The following is a 17,645-nucleotide window of genomic DNA, read 5'->3' on the forward strand; positions in this document are numbered from 1 at the left end:
AGTGAGATGATGAAGACGAGGAAGAGGGAGATGGTGAAGAAGGGGAAGAGAGTGAGATGATGAAGAAGGGGAAGAGAGTGAGAGGATGAAAGAGGGAAGAGAGTGAGAGGATGAAGAAGGGGAGAGTTAGATGTGAGATGATGAAGAAGGGGAAGAGTGAGATGATGAAGAGGAGGAAGAGTGAGATGATGAAGAGGAGGAAGAGTGAGATGATGAATAAGGGAAGAGTGAGAAGGTTAAGAGTGAGATGATGAAGAGGAAGAGAGTGAGATGATGAAGAAGGGGAGAGTGAGATGATGAAGAGGAGGAAGAGTGAGATGATGAAGAAGGGGAAGAGTGAGATGATGAATTAGGGAAGAGTGAGAAGGTTAAGAGTGAGATGATGAAGAGGAAGAGAGTGAGATGAGGAAGAAGGGAAGACAGATGATGAAGAAGAGAAGAGAGTGAGATGATGAAGAAGGGAAGAGAGTGAGAGGATGAAGAAGTGAAGAATGAGATCATTGAAGAAGGGGAAGAGAGTGAAATGATGAAGAAGAGGAAGAGTGAAATGATGATGAAGAAGGGAAGAGAGAGATGATGAAGAAGAGGAAAGAGAGAGAGATTGGTGGTAATCAGGTCAACTACATTTCATTTTGTAAATGAAGGTTTGTGTGGGAGTCCGAATGGGGGGGGGGAGAGGGGGGGGGGATCAATCTCCCACAGTACATGTGTGAATTATTGGTATTGTTATGATGCTGCGTACACAGGAGGATGATTGTAAGATTAAGGTATTGAGGATGTGTATGGGGGGGGGGGCGCTGATAATCCCCCTCTTTGTCAATGACCTGCTTAACTACAGCTCACAAATGCACAAACACACACACACACGCAGACACACAAACACAGACACACACATTCAGCCATGCGTACTGTATTAATTTGAGTTGCAGTCTATTTGTCCAGTATTAACCCTGTTGCACTGCCAGGTCTCCAGATTAGTATGTGTGGCTTGTGGTTGCAGAGGTGTGTGTGTGTGTGTGTGTGTGTGTGTGTGTGTGTGTGTGTGTGTGTGTGTGTGTGTGTGTGTGTGTGTGTGTGTGTGTGTGTGTGTGTGTGTGTGTGTGTGTGTGTGTGTGAAGTAATTGTTGATTACAGCAACTAAAAGTAGACAGATATGATGAGATATCGATTCCTGGCCAGAGCTCTTGTTTCCTGAAATTGTGTGTTGCCATGTTACATTATTGTATGTGCCTTTTTCCTTCTGCAGTCATAGAGAGAGAAAGTGATGCTGTGTGTGTGCGTGTGTGTGTGTGTGTGTGTGTCTTTGTGTGTGTGTGTCCACCACATGGGATCATGTCAGAGTGGCAAAACAAAAGCACCGAAAAGGTCAGGCTGGTGTCAGCACAGTTTTCTCTGGGTCACAGATGGTGTGGTGGGCCGAGGGGTGATGTGGAGGAGGGGGTCTCTGGAATGTCTTGTGTGTGTGTGTGTGTGTGTTAGTGTGGTTGTGTGTGTGTGAGAGAGAGAGAGAGGTAGGGGTGGGCTATTTGTGAACGCACGGAGAATGTGTGTGTGTGGCGTTTGAGTGCAGGCAAGTGTCTGCCTGAGTGTGAAAGGAGGAGGGAGAGAAAGTGATGAGGAGGGAGGGAGGGAGGGAGTTGGGGAGCGAGAGGGGAGTGGCAGGGAAGGGACGGGGGTGGGGGGTGAGGAGGAATAATGGAGTGGTGGATGGTGGTGAGGGTTGGGGGGGGGTGTTAGAAAGAGAATGCGGCGCACCGTGCTTGTCACTCAGAGAGCTGTGTGCCTGCAGTTCAATCGATGGCGACGGTATGACAACACCTCAGAGTGTGTCACAAGTTCACTCGTCCCGGGCGCCCCACCCCACGCTCCCTCCCCCCAAGGTGCCGAGAGACCGAGGGATGGTGTGGCTGCAGAGTCAGCTCCTCCCGTCCTCCCTCCTGATGTCAAGGTCTCCGCAACGGCGCCCAAGTTACCGCCGTCCGTTCCCTCAAACCCTTCCTGTGAAATGACTGCACCTCAGGACGTCTGGCAGGAGTTGTGTGTGTGTGTGTGTGTGTGTGTGTGTGTGTGTGTGTGTGTGTGTGTGTGTGTGTGTGTGTGTGTGTGATCGGGAAGGGGAAATTAGTGAAGCAGATTCGTGGTGGTGGTGGTGGTGGAGGGAGGGAGGGAGGGAGGGGTGTGGTTATTGATTTGATAAGCTGTGCCAGGCGGCCAATCGAAGGCTGTAGATTCTCCAGGTTCCGACCCCTCCGTCCCCGGCCTTTATTAGAACGTTTTATTTTAGGAGGAAAAGGATGAAATTCATGAGCCGAGGTTGATCCTCCTGATCTCTCCCGTCCCCTCCCTCTCTCTCTCTCCGTCCATGCTCCCCTCCCTCCGTCCCAGTCCCTCTCTCACTCTCTCTCTCTGTCTTTTCCTCAGTCAATCGATTGCCCACACCCCTCCTCATAAATGCAAAGGCTTTATATACGCCAGCTCTCATCTCTCGGAGCACATTTAAATAAGCTCATCGATCTTTCATTTTAGACTTTAAACGACGGCAGCATTTTACTGTCTCACTCCTTCTCTTCTTCTTCTCCTCTCCCTCCTCTTCCTCCACCTCTCATCTGCTCACCTCACCTCCCTGCCTTCCTTATTCATAACCCCCCCCACCTCCCAGTCTCTGAGAGCGTTCTGCTCCACAGCTGTTTGACTGATTCACGTTTCCAGCATGGAATCCAGACGGAGCCTCATTCTACACTTAATATTCCACATGAAGTCTAGGAGGGGGGGGGTTTGAAAAATGTAAATCATATTCTATATTGCTAACAGGCCAGAGTCCAGAACGCCTGTTAGTGGAAAAGAAGGAGAACTTCTCCAGCTGTTATTGCAGCTCTGCAGTTTGAAAGTCATGCAATTTTGGAATGAAATGGAAAATGATTTTTTACAAACACTAAATCAAATGGGAGCATTTAATATGTTTGAATGACATTAAAGCAGGAAAGTGGCTTCACACAGCAACAGGGATGTGAGCAATTAGGTCTGTAATACAGAGAATGGGGAATTATTTTGTCCTATCGTTGCTAATGTGGGTAATGATAATGGTCCATTAGAAGCCAAAGTGTTATAAAAACTACCCATGGTCTTTATTATTGCTCCCCTTGCCCAGGGTAATTGAATAAAATGTGTCTTGAGCCTCCAGCTGTTAAACCAAAGCTCTTCTCTCTCGTCTAGATAACACGTTTCAGGTCACAGCTTCTAGAGGCGCTCGCCAAAGTTGAGCTTCTCATCGTGACTTTGGGAGTTGCCTTCAGTTTTGAGGAGGCCAAATAAAGCCTCATCACCACTCTGTGGATCTGTTAGTGCGATTAGTGCTGATATGACACATGTCATTGGCTCAGCTCAGCCAGAGCCGGATGCTGATTGGACCACACGCACACAAGTGAACCGAGGCAACTGATCTGACGTTGGAGAGTTCAAATCAAAGAGACTAGCGTGCAACTCATACATGTGCACTCTCACACACACACTCACACACACTCACACACATATACACACCCAGTCCCTCTCTGTCATCATCGTCAAACAGTTGAAGCCGAGGAGGACATTTGCTTAACCAGGCTGTAATTAGGCGAGAGTCCATTAGGAGCCTTGTCTCGTCTGGAGCTGATTATCATTGTCCACGCTGCACAACCTGACCATGACTTGTCCACCTCCGCCACACTCTTTATAATCGTGTGTGTCTGCTTCTCGGGTCGAGGACGAGACACAACCATGTCCACATCTAATTCAATTCATTTCACATTGAAATAGGACATTAAATTAAAATCTACTTTGAGGCTTAGAAAAACTTTTGAGTAAATAAAGTGTGAAATATAAGTTGAATAAAGTTCTAGTTGTCATCCACTGTAATGGTCTGTACTTGAGGTTACCATTACTACATTAAACAAATATATATTAATATATTAAGTTAGAATAATATCCTAAATACTGAAATTACCAGGGGACTTTACTCACTTGAATACACAGTTCAATAGAGGTCGATCCGTGCAACAGGATCAAGAAGCCCTTTTAAAATCATAGAAGGAAGTGTAAAGAGTATTCTGTTGCATGCACCACCACATTAGCATGCAACCTGAGGGTTTTTCATGCATTTAAACTAAATTTAGTGGAAAGTAAAAAACAATTCCTCTTTCTTTTTTTGCACACACACACAAATCTAATCCTACAGCGGAGCAGCTCAAATCCTGGAGACCTCTGCAGAGATTTACGATTCTGACGGATTTAGTGTGTGCATGTGTATCAGAGAAAAAGAGGAAACAATGAAGAAGAAGACTCTGTGTGTGTGTCTCTGTGTGTGTGTGTGTGTGTGTGAGATGTCAAGTAAGTCAGTTCCAAGAGGAAGTAAGGTCCCTGGTCGACTCCCTTATTTCCGGAGATACAAATCACCATACTTACACAGCCACTTGACACTTTGTGCTCATATGTGCGAGTGCGTGGTTTGAGAGGGACGGAGTGTGTGTGTTTGTCTAACTGTCGTGTGTGTGTACCAAGAGATTTTAGTCTTAGTCGTTCTGCAGACTACTGGCATGTGTGTATTTCCGTAGCTGTGTGTGTTTCTGAAAAGTCCTTAGTGTTTTCTTCTCACAGCAGAAGAAGTGACTGCTATAGGGAGGCAGTCAGAGTATCCTAATGGAAAGTAATCACTTGTGTGTGTGTGTGTGTGTGTGTGTGTGTGTGTGTGTGTGAGTGAGTGTGTGCAAAGTGAGCGAAGCAGGTGCATCTACTCCATCTTCTTTTGTTCAGGCTCAAACCGTTTTTTGAGGCCATTTTAAGGTCAGACGGACCGTATTTCCTCCTGCAGCAGTGCTAGTATGACTGTGGTCAGTTCAAGGCACAGACTCTTAAACACTAAATACCAGCGTTGTTGAGTCTGTGTGTGAAGTGTTTACATGTGTGTGTGTTTTCCCAGTCAGAGCATTTTCCTATCTTTGTGAAAAGATTCATTTTTATAGACGTTTTCCTCAAAAACATCCTTCAGAGCTTTGAAACATGAGCCAAGTGGGATAAACTCCGGTCTCCCTCTGCCTTCCTCTCTGTCTCGCTTCTTTTTGCGCTTCATTTTTTGTGTGTTTGTTCTCCCGTTGCTGCTCCTCTTCTTTTTGGTTTCTGCGTGTATCCCCATTAGGGACATCACTATCCATCGCTGCAGGCCACACAGGTGGAATAGAGGCTGTTTTGCTGTTTAGGCCTTGGTGTCTATTATGTAAGATAGGGGGAGGAGGATGCTATTGATCCCCTGTGTTGGTGTCTTAGGAGTGAGTGTGTGTGTGTGTGTGTGTGTATATCTGTGTCTTATCGTGCATGTTTCAAGATTTTTCGACAGCAAAGCATCCAAATAAAGCAAAACACTAGCAAGATACCAACAAGCAAAACACAAAAACACAAAATCAACCTGGCACACTGAAAGATATGTGCATGTGTGAGCACACAATCTTTCACAACTTTTGTCTGTCAATGAAAGTGCAGGAAAAGTTGAAATCCATGATGCAGGCTAACAGTGGTTCCCCTGTTACCACTACAACTACTGGTTCACTGCCCATTTGGAACTGGTTGTTTGTTTGGCCTGTGGTAACGTTGGTTGCAGCTTTCTTTTTTAAACTGTAAATGTGCAGCTGGTTATTTAGCCACAGCAAGTAAAGACCGACTGCTGGTCTCAGAACGCAGAATCCTCAACGTCAATATCAGTTGTCGTTGCTGTTGTCGTCTTATCACAACCTGTTGTTGTGAACGTGCTGTTGTCATGATCAACAACATCACTGTAACCACTGCAGAGCGCTGGATATTCAAAGTTTATATTGAACGTATCTGTATCCAAATCTCATCAAGTTCAACACTGCACCTTTTCTGGTGTGAAGCAGATAAGAAGAATGGTTCTTGAGATAAGCTTCCCACAGACAGACAAACTGAGATTTCTGGAATTATTAGATAGATTCTCATGTATTTTTTATTCCTGAACATTTTAAATCTTTGTTTTGAACAGCAGGTTGGACCAAGCAAGACTGAGATTTAAAGACTCACCTAAATAACTAGATTAATAAACAAATACTGTTTCTATGCAGTTCAAATATGCATTTGGAAGGTAACTGTACAGTTGAGCTTAATTATGTGTTGCTTTTATTAATTTTTCACAATGCATGACAACATAATCCAGGAATATTAATGCATTAGTTATATGAATATCCCCTGAAAGGTCTTTGTCCATGGAGCGGATTAAATGTGGTACAATCACAGGCTCATGATCTGTACAGTTAATCTTTGGTAATTATGTTTTCTTTGTCCCATGGAAGTTCTGGAGAAATATATTAAGCCCCTCAGCAGGGACAACCTTCACAATACAACGTCTACAGATTTGTGTAAACACACAGAGAGCAGATTGAGGGACAGGAAGCCCTGACGAACAGATGGCTCCGTGCAAATAGGAACCAAATCAATCCAATCATTGTACGAGAGGAATGTCCTTCGGATGTGAACCTGAGAGAGATGTTTTATTTTGTAATGTGGAGCATGTAACATTTGACTTACATGTATCTTGATATTTTTACAAATTGAAGAAGACGGTGACCTCCAAACGCGTGTTGTGTGCAGTTTGCCTTTCGGTCACAGATGCACCAAGAAGTAATTAACTCATAATTTATTGGTTAAATGTGTTAAATAAGGCATTTTCGTGAATGAGCCATGACAAGTCAAGAACAAGACTTTCCCTCACAAATGAATGCAAGTTATACAAACTAATTTAATAAGACCTCTGGCTATTGTGGAAGCAGAATGGCTGGGGAATCAGAGAAAGAGAAATGATTTCCACTGTTGAGGAGTGACAGTGTGATACTTAGCAGCCTATGTAAATAACCCAGTTACTAATTAAATCTATCACTGAACTGCTGTGCCCACACATACATGGGAATATAACACAATTACTACTGTAAAGTTTTCATAGCTTAATGTACTGATATAAAGTGCTAACATGTATATTAAACTTCGACTAAATGGGGTTAAAATAAGAATACTTCAAGCCTCTGCACACACACGTGGGTGTTTTTAACTACTCTGGGTCATTAGACCTGGTCAGGTTGAAATCTGCAGTGGGAATTTATAATGTCACAAAATGAAGGGATCTAATATAACAATCCTAGTGCATGGCCTACTATGGCTAGTTCAATGGCAGGATGAAAGGTTGTTATGGGTCAACAGGGGGTCATGGGAGTGTTTGGGCATAAGATTCAAATAAGTCCATTCCCCGGAAGATGGATGGTTGCTTAATGGTTGATTTTCCAGATAGTGACAAAAAAAGGCAAACTTATCTTCTTGCACATGTACAGATGTCATCTATGTGTGTAACAATTAGAGTGTATGCACATTGTGTATCCACCTAGGTGCTCATAAGTATCTCAACAATGTGTCCTCAACATAACGCCGAATTGGATGGAAACATGACAACTGCGTCAACTGCTACATAATAAAAGTGCAGTTTGCACAGTTACTTTAGACCTACGTTAAAATGGTAGAACGGGTACAATTGAAATGCTATTTAGAGCTGATTAGCTTTGCATTCAGGAGACATAGGCTGCGTTACAGCATTTCTCTTTAATTTAATTGACATAAAGTGTAAAAAGTCCCTGTTTATGTAATCGAATGAGAAAAAAGGTTATGAAAAGACCGACACCCAAAAACCTTGACCAGCAATACTTCATTTATTTTCTGAATTGGCTGACAGTTTTTATGGAATTTAATATCGCCTGATTACTAACACTTGAGATCTTTGTGTATTTTGTTCCCAAAGCATCTCATTTAAAAAATAAAACACATGGAAATCAGGGGAACTAAGGGCTTCAAAAAAAAGGAACCTGTCAAACTACACCTTGTGATTATCAGGTATGCTCTTTCAAAAAACGTACAAATACTCTCATGGATTCTTGTGCCTGAGAATATTTTTTCTCTCTCTCACATAACTGATTTGTTTTTACCCACATGTGATAAATGGTAACATCCTCCTCGGACTATTTTCAGTGTTTTTTCAGAAGCAGCCAGAGGAAGATGAGACAAGAACTAATAAATGAAACCGAGAGCCGCTGTGACAGCTTCATCATATTCGGTTCATTTTATGGGGGTTAATGATTTTAAGAACTTTGAACCCAGTTATAGCAATAAACAGTGCAAAGTTGTAAACAGCCAAACAACTACACGCAGCCTCCTGGGGATTAATCTCTAATCAGGGCAATAATTACACGGGTTCCAAATGCGAAAACAAAATGTCCATGGATCTTTGTTTGGCTCAGGTTGTCGACTGTACCATCCACACTTTCTGAAAAGTTGACACTGTGACCGTATCTCTTAAGAAAAGAATTCCCATGTCAGCAGTTTGCTTTTCTTTCTCCAGGCCATTATTTCCTTCCTGCTCAAGACCATGCTTAGACTGCCCACTTAGTGCTGAGATAAATGTGAGGAGATCTTCGCAGGAATATCTGCAAAGCGCTTTCAGATAACTACCGATAATATTTGTCTTCAGTCATCTTATTTTCAAGATTGCTCTGAAGAAGAATGGGAAAGAAATGAATGAATGACAGTGAGAAAAAGATGCAGACAAACAAATTGAACTATTAATACAGTTGCTGGCAAACAAAGCTACGTTTAACGCTTGGTATCATTCATCAGTCGTGTGATATCATTTGACTAATCTCCTGCCAGACGCTCTTTTAAAGTGCACTGCTTTTGAACAAAACACATTTCCACAGACCTAAATCAAAGTATTACAAGATTTTTGGACTGTTTTATGATGAAAATTAGGTTTTTCAGTTTTTGCATAAATTACTCACCATCTTCTGTTTGAAACAGGTAAAATAATCAGGTTGTGGATTCTCACCATAACAAAACCAAACTGTCATCAGTCTGAAGTGGTTTTTACACTGTGAAAACTTGTGTAACCGATATTGTGAGAAAAATAAGTGTCTTGTCATCAATGGTCGATGACCTGGTCCAGATTAATTCACATGTACCCAAACCCTTACATGGAACTGTATACAAGCACTTCTTATCTGGAAATAAGGTAAATGTTGAGGCAGTTATTCTACTGTTATCATCAAATTTGATACAGTGGAGACACATGAACAATTAATTTTCTTTGTAATTAGTTTGCCCTAAGTCACCATAATGCTGTGGATAGGGAATCTTAGGTGGTGAAAGCTGTGCCGTTCCCTTGATGGAGCTCACACACAAACTGTACATTGTGTACGAGACGCGTGTTCTGCATACATAGTAGAGCCTGACCGATTTATTGGTTGGCTGATTAAAATCTGCTGATATGAGCCTTTCACAGACACATCAGTGTTTATGTTTGTCGATATGCGCCAATACAAAAACTTATTCCACTGAATAACCGATGCAGAGAATATTTGTACTGTTGCTTACATTGCGTCTCGAGCTCTGGGTGGCAACTGAAGGAAAGAGGTCGTGAACACAAGCAGACAAATTTGAGTTTGTCTCTGTCAGGTGACTGGACTCAGAGTCAGAGATGGTTTGAGGAGCTGGGACATCCAGAGGGAGTTTGGCTAGTGGCTAGTTAAGATGGTTTAGGCATCAAATCAGGATGCTCCTGGGTTCCTTCTGTTGAAGGTTTTTCTGGGTATGCCCCAACTGGGAGGAGGCCCCAACTGGGAGGAGACCCCAGGGTAGACCCAGAACTCACTGGTGCGATTACATATCCCATTCTGCCTGGGAACGCCTTGGGATCCCTCAGGAAGAGCAGGAAAGCATGGCTACCTTTCTGACTCAAGCTTGGATAAGTGGAAGACGACGGATGGACAGATGAATGGAGCTGAGGAACCTGAATGTAACTGTACATACAGTATTTGTGAAATGCATGAGGAGAATACCCAGTATAGGACCATTGACTCGCTTTAGAGTGATTTCATCTGGATTTATTGAAGGTAAAATCATCTTTGATGCTTAAAATCAAGGAGTTCAGGTTCAAGACACATTCCAACGGATCAGATTCGTATATTTACAGGAACAACTGGGGTAAATAAAATAGCAGGTGACTGGAGATACATCACACAAACACATTCACTCTCTACTAACACCTGGGAAAAGCTTTTTAATCCCCTTTCTCTTCCTGCCAGTTCTTCAGTGGCAGCACTAGATTAGTTAAAGGCTCAAGAGCAGTCTTATAGTCAGATGAAGACAGTGACTCTCCTCCCTTCATCTAGCTTGCTTCAGTCAGCATTGGGATTCGAACTGGCAACCTTCCAGCGGATCACACCCCAGGCTCTCTCTTTATCTCTGCAAGTAATTTTTTACCTCTCTGATTCTTTTCTTCCCATTCGCCAGAAAGCCATTTTTACAGTGGCTCTCTCCGGGTGTGGATTCATACGCTGTGTGCATTTTTCAGTGGGAGAACATCAAATGTGCCCCCCCCCCCCCCCCCCCCCCTGCACTCTCCGAACCACATGCACCTGGCTGAGGTTCTGTTATTTGTTTGTGTATGTTTTCATTTGTGACGGGGCCATCGGGCGATTTGAATGGGATCTTTGCATAGTGAATCGCCAGTCACGGGATATTACCGAGGTCAGCTGGGCGGGTGTGTGTGTGTGTGTGCATGTGTGGGGGGGCATTGTGTGCGTATTAGAGCAGCATGATTTACTTGTTCAGTGCAAAGGCTTTTACGCCGCTGCAGGTGTGTGTTCTCAGCTTGATGCTTTTGATCTGCCACAGGTGTTTGAGAGGGTGGCTGTGTGTGTGTGTGTGTGTGTGTGTGTGTGTGTGTGTATGTGTGTGTGTGTCTCTCTCTATGTGTGCCTTTGTGTATTTGTGCACACTTGTCTATGAATGGTGATTTATGCTATAGACTGGGAGCATAAAAGGCCCTTTTTGATCTCATCTAGAAATAGAAGTAGTGTACTGTATGAGTGTGTCTGGCCAGAGGTTCTTAGCTTAGTTCTTTGATCCAACCCAGAGTTATGCATACCTCAGTGGGAACCGAGCCAACAGTATGGAGATCTGGCTTGCAACACCGAAGTGTGTGTGTGTGTGTCTTTTTCTGCACAGGTATATGTGTGGAAAGCGTATGGCCAGAATCAAAAAGTGGTGGCCTGCGTTTGTACTGCATGGATATGAGCGTGCTGTGCCAAATAACCCTGATGTTTTGCATGTTGGTATCTCCCTCATCAATAAAATGTCCAAACTCTGCTCCGTCTCCAATCTGATGGACAGTCCTGGGAGTCCGGTTTTGGCTCTTCCTTTTACAGCGCTTGTTATCCAGAATGGCCCGGGAATATAATGACATTTTTGGATGGTTAAGTGATACACATTTAGAGGATAGGAGATAAAATTCCCCAACATAAATCCCTCTTGAAGACATTTAAACAGAACCAAATCAATTTCCCATCCATTTCCTGTATGTGATTACCTCTCTGTTTGCCTCTATTCTGGGACTCGAACGTTCAGATTGACACCCTGTAAATAACTCATGACTCATTTCCGAGATAACATACCATGTTTATATTACAGCGAATCATATCACAATATAGAATAGCACATTTTTACATTGATTATGAAAACATTCTCTTACAGACACTTTCTATCAAGGCAAAGGGAGACATCTTGAAACCAATGGTGGTTGTGATGGGATGTGAGTGCTGCAGTGTAGGTCTTAACCACCAGCTTCTCCATGTTAGTGGATGGGACATGGACTAAATGTGACTAGATGTGTCGTCCATCTTTATTTACAGTGTGTGGTTGTTAGATATGAGGTCACGTGGAGCAGATGGACGGATGAGAGAGGAGTCCACAGACATGAACAGACGTAATCAAAACAAAGTCTGAGCTACTCAAGTCAAGATGGATGAAGTGAGTTCCTCAAAGCGAAAGACTGAGGATGTTCTCTTACTTCATCTCCCTCTCCAGTCGTTCCACATCCTTCTCTTCCTCCGTCCCGGCCTGTGTTGCATCTTTTGCTCCTTTCGACCACTTACTTCTCTCCTCCACTCTCTGTAATTGGGAAGGGGAGGCGCACACATATTCATCTTATTAAGTACACACACACACACAAGCAGACTCACACACACACACACAGTTTGTAAACCTGTAGTAAAATGAATGTGTGTTTGTGTGGGTAAAATCACAAAACATCTCTCTTTGGATTCACTTTATCTTATGAAAGTAGGAGCAGAACGAGGAATAAAAAACACCAGTTGAAAGTAAAATGGAAGCATTCAGGCGAAAGAGAGAAATTAATTATCCTGTTTGCTTCTTGATGCTCACCCTTCACTTCTGCCCTGTGCCGAGCTGCTGCAGACTCTGCACACACAAGTGAACAATGCAGGACACACACACAAACTCACACAAAGAGACACACTCACCCCCTCATTTATACTATTAGTACTATGGCTGTGTGTGACTCAGCAAAATGTTCGTGATAGTCAAAAACTATAAGGGTGGAAAAGATTTATAATATTGTAGAATTGATAAAAAGGACACAGTGATACATTATGGTAAATCAAGCACATACAGGTATATATACAGTCCAGTCTGAAAGTATTAGGAAAGTTAAACATCTTTTGCTTTCCAGGCTCTGCGCTTCAGCACTTTCAATTTGAAGAAAAATAATGGATCCTCCACTGAAGTGCCAAGTCTCAGCTTTTATTTGAGTAGTTTTAGTACTTTATATCAATATTGAAATGTGTGGGAGATATATTCCTTTTAAAACACAGGGCCCTAACAGCAAGTGCTTCAAGGGATCGGGCACTTAAATACTAAATACTTCTGAGGAAAGAAAAGCAGCTGCATGTAGACAAATGTGAGATTACTGTGAGTTTTCCGTGAAGTCTTGTGGTTGAAGCAAAAAATCATTTGCTCGGTGAAGAAAAATACAAAATAGCACAAATAATCAATGAAAATTAACCAATGATTTCAGGCAATAATCTTCGGATTCATCAGTGACGAAAACCAGACCTAATATGTTGCTTCTTGAAAAGCTGCTGTAGTTTGACAGTTCAGGAGTAGGCTCGTTGTCAGTGTTCTAATGGTACGTTAAATTAAATCTTTCATGGTGGCTCACTCTAGATTACACCATGCATCTTATGCTGCTTAGACATGACAGCAAAATAATAATCTTTAATGAATTTTACATTTAATTATCCCCTCTTATGAAAAAATGACATGGGATTTATTAAATGGATCACTTCAGAAACAAAAGGGTGTAAATGAGCCAAACGACTTGACAGGATCATTTTTTTAATAGATGATACCCCCGGAGTTCCAGTGAGAATAATTTTGTTCTCCAGTGGCAGTCTGCAGAGAGCCGGATTCCAAAGACGCTGCCGAATCCAATGTCTTTTAGTTGCAAGTCAAGACTATCAAAAGTTTATAACATAGTCAATTTCAATATAAAGAAAGTTATCAGGCATAATCAGTTATGTTTTGTGTTTACAGCCTCAGAAACAAGGGGAGCTTTTACATAATATTTAATTGAATACTTAATGATTTTTCCATAGATTCTATGAATATGGCCAGGTGGGACCTGGATATCGAAATGTGAATTCAACTGTGAATGGACATTATCCACCTTGAGTTTCTATAAGTTCATAATTTGGCTTCCATGCAGTAATTTTTAGGATGGCCTGCTTTATGAGTCCAAGATTCTGGCCTCATTAAACTGTCTGTTGCTAATAAAGGGCGGCTGATGGGAGCTGATGTGATTGGCCCTCAGTGTTCTCTCCATCTACACCTGCTGATACTGCAGTTCTCCTATTAATCACACTGTCCTCCTGGTTCCACACCTCCACGTCGAGCCCTGCTCAAACACAGCTGCTCCTGCAGTTTCACCACCGTGCTGGTAAAGAACTTGTTGACTCCTACACATTAATACTCATTTCACATTTTAGACCAACTTTAGACCAGAGTGTGATTACTGTTGGTATTTAAGCGTATGGCTGACTTGATTCGATAAGACGTGTTTTGAGGTCAGAGCTGAAGTACTGTGTAAAGCGTCTTGTTCACCTTCTCTCAAGGTCTAACAGTTCTTAGTACTCGTATATATGATTGAATTCAGCTTATCTTGACTTCCATTAATTTACAGACCACGGTTTGAGTTTCACAAAGACGCTACGACCATGATTATCCACAATGGGAGTGTGTGCCTGGATCGCACAGTGTTTAGTTGGGCAGAGATTGTTTTTCCCCCAACAGAATTAGATAGACGTTGCAGTAGATGGCAGAAGTTAATTATCTTCCACACGCTCTCATGTGCATGAGAATGACAGGTCTGTTTGTGAGCTGAGTGTCACAGCAGCTCATTGACGGCAAAGCAGAAACTACCAGCGCTATGAGTTCTGCTCGTCTGCCAGGGTTGGTAAAAACTTCAAGGATTTTTTCGATGGTTTACAGATGCAGCAGGACTTTTCCTGGTGTTAGCGATGGTCAGCTCGACTATGATCCTTCCATCACTTAGTTAGCAACCTACAAGGCAGAACAAATGCTGTGGAATATGCAGGGAAACGCTGGACGTCAGAGAGTCAATATATCAAAGCTCTTTTATAATTTTGTTTCACTTGCATCAGTGCAACAGTATGATGGACTCAGATGATTGGCTTATTGGGGCGAAGGATGGGATATGGGTCATTAGGATTCTTTAACTTACAGCTCCAGAGAGCAGCGAGAAGATATACAGCTATATTGAGATGGTTCTTGGTAGTTAAACCACAAATGTGTCTTTTTATGGATATAACAACTTCGGATAAAACACCAGTGAAGTGCAAAAATATCAGTTGCATAGATAAACAGTCATTGCTGCTCAATAAAAGACATACAAACATTATTAGCTTTAGTTATTGATATTTTCCTCAGGAAAAACCCGTGATGGATATGTTGGCTGCCAGGCTAGTGTCTGCAGAGTTAATTAAAACCTTCTGTTACTCTCAATAGAACAACCTTACCCGTCTTATTCAGCCAGTGTCCCAGTGTTTGTCCTTTATATGCACGTATCAGTGGCTAACAGCTGGAGGAGAGGGCTGCATCTTATCTCTTCATATTCAGGTCCGTCAGCTCCCCAGTGAGGAAAGTATTCAAATGAAAAACTTACCTCTTACCTGATAATGACAGCACAACACATAAAGATAACAACGACCAGCAGGTTGGTGTCAACAAAGAAACAAGCAAGATTCAGGATTAGCCGAAAGGAAAGCAGTCCTGCAACTTCACATGGGAATCGAACATTAATATTACATATAATGCACTGATTTGAGAGGAATATGCAAAGTAAAAGAACATTAGATTTAAAGTGTATTTTCTATTGATGTATGGATTCTGATACCGGTGTTTATTCTGTAAATGTTAGATGTACTACATATTTTTCAAAGATGGATAACAACCCTGAGATTTCAGAGCCCTCGGGCGCAGGTCAGCAGTTAGCAAAATAAATAAAAAATACATCAATAATAAAACTGGTATGAACCAAACTGAGGCAAAAAAATATATATATCAAGGTCTGAACTGAAACGTGGATTTTTGGAGAATCGTGAAACCTCTAGTTTTTCCTAAATTATATGTAAGCTAGACAGAAATTTCTCCTGCTCAGTTCTGGGCACAAATATCCTCTGTTTGCTTTGGCCTCGAGACCTTCTGGTGACAGTAGATATATGAACCTCACGGCAGGGCGGACTTGTGAGTGCACGGAAAACTGTTTTTGTGCTCCTACTTCACCTGTGCTACCACAAGAACTCTGACTCTCTCCATCCCTGACCTCGACGTGTGTTCGCTGCCATTTCCGTCACAGCTCTCTCTCTCTTTCTGGAATTCATGGAAAAACCACTCACCTGCTCCGCCAATTTGTACCAATCTACGTTAAGTATGTCACACATGGATAAAACCATGCCTGACACGGAAACCACAATTTCTTACGCGAGCAGTGTAGCATCGGTATTGTAGCAGTAATCTATAATAAAACCCTGTAATAACGTGATAGTGTTCTCTGAAAGGCACTGTGTGGGTTTTAGCTCCAATAATCCACTGTTCTAAATGTCAGTCCACGGCTCTAGGCAAACATTATGCTGATTACTGCAACCATCATTTCTAAACAGCTCCTCATGCCCGGCAAACACACCTTGACTGGCCTTTGTGTGTGTGTGTGTGTGTGTTTGTGTGTGTTTAAGAGAGAGAGAGAGAGAGAGAGAGAGAGAGAGAGAGAGAGAGAGAGAGAGAGAGAGAGAGAAAGAGAGAGAGAGAGAGCATTTTAAGGCTTGGAATTGACTGTGCAGTCTAATTCTTGGCCGAATACTTAATTTTGTTCTTTCAGAGTCACTTTATGTGACATAGTGGCTTATTAGGACGTCAGCTTCTTGTCAAAAAGTGTACGCGTGGGCTGGGTGTGTGTGTATGTGTGTGTGTATGTGTGTTTGCGCAAGTCTTTGTGTAAACCATGTGTATCTGAGCATTTTTGTGCACCAGGAGTGTGGATAATTGCTGTGTGTCACTTGTTTGTGTATGTGAATGGGCTTTTAAATCACCTGCTTTCAACACGCTCAACACAATCACCGCTGAAAGAATTTCGGCACCTCCCCACCCCCCCAATCCCCCATCTCTCTCTCCTCTCTCTCTCTCTCTCTCTCTCTCTCTCTCTCTCTCTCTCTCTCTCTCTCTCTCTCTGTCTTTCCTTCTCCCCTCTGCCTTTTCCTTCGCCATCCACACCTCATGGTCTTCCTGTCCATTGCTCGTCTAAATCTATTGTGCTTGTATCATGGATGTATCAGGCTTGTATAATGACACAGCCGGGGCTCCTCCCCCCCCCCCCCCACTCACACAATCTGCACACAACAGACATTAGACAAACCTACATTGTCATAAATGAAAAGACAGAGGGAGGGAGAGTTGGGTTTTGTTTGTGTGTTGCTGCTGCTGCTGCTGGAGGAACAACACTGTATATAATACAAGGTCAATTTAATTGTTCATTTCCTCATATTTCCCTGCAGCAATAACTCCACAACACAATGAGAAGAATATTGAGCTAACACAGTGTTCCAAAAAAGATTAAGAGAATTTATGAAAACAAAATTGCACTATTGCATTATTTAGATTGGCAACGAGAGAGAGAGAGAGAGAGAGAGAGATGCACATGTTGATATCGGGATGACGTTGAATTTGAGATATATTGTGCAGCTCTAATATAGATCCACGTAGGTGGAAAACCAGCTCTATTCTTTAGAAGTTTTCACATTTTTTTCTGCAGCACTAATCTTCTGTAACTGAATGGCATCTCTCATGAAGGTGCAAACACACAAAGCCCAGGGAATGACGTACACAATTCAAATGCTGGTTTTTGTGTTGACTGAACAGCAAGACACAAGTGTAAGTGGTCGGTGTTTTTTTCTTTCTCAGCCATTAATCTGTCAAAAAAATTGCACGGACACACACACACACAAACACACAAAGAAATGTGGTTTCACATATTAAAAGTGAGACAAAGGCTCAGTGCCTATATAACATATATATATACATTTATATTAAAGAGATATATATATATTTATATAATGTGATTTACACTTCCAGTACTTTATAAATTTCAAGGAGCTTTCTCTCTGTCTGTCTCTCGTTCTTTCTCGTGCTCTCTCTCTCTCTCT

The 17,645-nt window shown here is 42.4% G+C and overlaps 1 protein-coding gene across 1 annotated transcript in view; it reads left to right on the forward strand.

The window, feature by feature from the left end:
- LOC133015718 (protein sidekick-1-like) overlaps positions 1–17,645 on the forward strand; it is a 280,020-nt gene that overhangs the window by 25,306 nt on the left and 237,069 nt on the right. The gene's annotated exons all lie outside the window — the stretch shown is intronic.

This window comes from Limanda limanda, chromosome 2 (genome assembly GCF_963576545.1).
Source record: "Limanda limanda chromosome 2, fLimLim1.1, whole genome shotgun sequence".
Classification (NCBI taxonomy): Eukaryota; Metazoa; Chordata; class Actinopteri; order Pleuronectiformes; family Pleuronectidae; genus Limanda; species Limanda limanda.